This window comes from Notothenia coriiceps, unplaced genomic scaffold (genome assembly GCF_000735185.1).
Source record: "Notothenia coriiceps isolate Sejong01 unplaced genomic scaffold, NC01 NC01_scaffold00032678, whole genome shotgun sequence".
In the NCBI taxonomy this organism is placed as follows: Eukaryota; Metazoa; Chordata; class Actinopteri; order Perciformes; family Nototheniidae; genus Notothenia; species Notothenia coriiceps.
In genome coordinates, this window is record NW_011365379.1 from 1,610 (window position 1) to 4,901 (window position 3,292).

Below are 3,292 nucleotides of genomic sequence, written 5' to 3' on the forward strand. Positions count from 1 at the left end.
TTGAATGAGCTTTAAAAAAGTGTGTTACCCAACAGAATAATGGTATTTATCCACACCACTGACGAGACCTCAGAAAAGATGTTCAAGGAGTTGCATTTTGGGATATTGGTCCATTGGACAAAAGAGAAACGAATGGTGTTACTGTTCCTCGTTAGAGCTTCTTGATAAAGCTGATTGACAAAGAGATGTTTTTTAGGAGCTTTAGTCCTTAATTAAAGGATCTGACTCAAAGAAAATCACATTTAGCTCGTTTCATTTCCACATCTTGTGCGTCTGGAGCCAACACTGCCATATTTCCGAGATAAAGAAAGGGACACGGTCATAAATACTGAATAGAGGAAGCAACAGGACACACAGGCCAGAGATTTTCTCGTCAAAAGCATTCAGGGTCTGACATGGGTTTAAAAAAATCCCATCTTTGAAGTCACATTGAATATCAAATCTATTATACTGTTTGTTAAAAAATGGATTTGTCCTGAGATGGGAAAATGCTGCGGGGTCGAGACACAGATTGCTTTTCTTGATATAAGAAAGATCTGCCTTCTTTCAAAGATGCTACACTGGTTCTATTTCTGGTGAAACAAAATGTCCTTGTGGAGCCTTTCCTGACGTCTGATTTCATTCAGGACAATATGCCATTCAAAAAGCAAGAGGAAGAGAGGAATCAAAATGAATAAACTAATTATGTTAATGTCGTAAAAGTAGTATCAACCCAAGAGAAGACACAAATAATCCAAATCCATGCATTATCCAAGCATAGCTCAGTACATACTGTACATCCAGCTAAATAAATGAATAAAACATGTATATCTTGAGTCCTAACGCAGGATATTCACAGAGGAGACAGGAATCTATTTTAACCCATCGTCTATTTTAAAGTTATCCCAGAGACACGACTTCCTCCTCCTACTGAAATAAACCCAATGCTTTTTCCTCCACTTGTTTTCAAACATCAAAATATAACACACACAAAAAACACAGAAAAACTGGTGAGTGTAAAGAAAAGATTTCAGTTCAATGCTCCATTCTGATTGGTCAATTTGGACATTCCAAAGGTCAGTTACTTTTCGCTAACAGACCGTTGCTAAGGAGAACAGACTGTTGCTAAGGAAAACAGACCGTTGCTAAGGAGAACTGACCGTTGCTAAGGAGGATCAAGGGACTATATGCAGTTATATTAATCTGCAAAAATAAATATGGTCAATTTAACGTCAGCTGTCGCCAACAAACGTTTGTTTTCATCCATTAGAAAACATTGCAGAATACTTTTTGAATATTTGTTTATTCCTTTAGGATATTGTCAGTGTTTATTTCGATAAATGACCGTCTCAGAATGCCTTTATTCGTCCCACAGAGGGGACATTTACAATTATTACAGCAGAAAAGAGCCAAAGGTAGCTTAATGTCTCAATATATCGCTCAAGAGGCATGATTAAACAAAAGATCATATTGTCCCTTACTTGTGAGAGAAAGAGACAAAATACAATTGAAATCCTTCTGTAGTGAGTGACCCAGAACATTTGAAATCTACGTTCAGCAGAAAAGCTGACAGTCCTGGTATACAGTGTGTCCTATAGGAACTAATGATCAGCAGTAAAGCTTGCTGTGGGGCCTTCGCTTCCTTCCAGTCTCTTAAAAAGAACTCGACAGACTGTTATACCAACAACTACAGAAAATGCACTCCTAGTGGCCAACCGGTGGTACTACATCTTCTGTGTCAGTCACGTGATGTCAATGGCCCAAAAGATACTTGCTTACCACATCAACTTTAAACTAAGTACATAAACATTACAAAGTATGTCGTGGTTGCAGCTTGATACAACTTTTCCCATTGACTTACATTGAAAAAGCAAGTTTGAAAATCAGTGGAGAGTTTTTCTTGAGCTTCTCCAGACAAACACTTGTACCCTTTATTTAAATTGTAGGTTTTTAAAAGTTGTAAATGTGCTAAAATGCAAAACCAAAGTACAGGTATCTCTATAACTCGATGGAAAGTTGTCCCAATGTAAACCTAACTTTGGACTAAAGGTATTTCTTAACAGAGCAGTTACCTAAAATAGCAAATACCTGGATCAAAAGTCTTCTTCTTTCATTTCCAACACGAGTTATTGTTTTTGTCTGATAGCATCCATATTGTGTAAGCTTCCTTCACATTTCTGCAATTTTAAGACGAGTTATTGCAATCGATTCCTCCTCCAAGGTCCTTGTGTGATATCATTTTCACATTAACAAAAAACTGACAACAGAGTAATTCGTTTTCCAAATATTAAAATAATAAAAGTTCTTATCTGTAAGTGGTTCCAGATGGTTCCTCGCAGGTTGAATCGCTCGGATAGATAATAGTATAAAAGGAACAAACAGTCCTCAAAAATAAGCAATGGGAAGGCCAAAACATTTCCTTTGTTTTATAATACAGATGTCGGGGATATTTGTTAATTATGTGTAAAAACAAACATGTTTTGTCCAGACATTTGAAACTGCTGGGTTTGTTTGAAAGGATAACGGTTAGAGATGATTCATTATGGCGAAGATCCTGATAAATATCCATGCAGTCTGCTTCATCTACCTCCATATCCCAGTAGTATAACAAATGAATAGTACAGTTGAAGGTAGAGCGGTGTGCAGAAACGAGTCCAACACCCTGGAAACACCTTAGCATGATGACGTTTTTATGGTTCCCTCGTCTTGTAATAAAGCCTCACTTCAGAGAGTTGTTGAGGATGAGTGATTTGAGCTGTGTGTGTGTGTGTGTGTGTGTGTGTGTGTGTGTGTGTGTGTGTGTGTGTGTGTGTGTGTGTGTGTGTGTGTGTGTGTGTGATCCATTGTACTGCACCCTCTGTCTCTCACCACTAATGTACAGAACCGCAGTGTGATACACACTGAGAACATTAGAGAGAGGGAGCATCGATTTATGTCTGAAGTTAGATTACAATACACATCGGCTGCTGTGTGGGTGTGTGTGTGTGTGTGTGTGTGTGTGTGTGTGTGTGTGTGTGTGTGTGTGTGTGTGTGTGTGTGTGGGGGGGTGATAAAGCAGTGTTTTCTGTGAGATTGGTTGTCATCCACTCTGAAAAGTAACCATGTCTTCCATTCTTTGTTAACTGAGCACCCGCTGTGTTCGTCACACACACACACACACACACACACACACACACACACACACACACACACACACACACACACACACACACACACACACACACACACACACACACACCAACGCACACACTCAGACAAGCATGCAACACACACACACACACACACACACACACACACCAACACACACACTCAC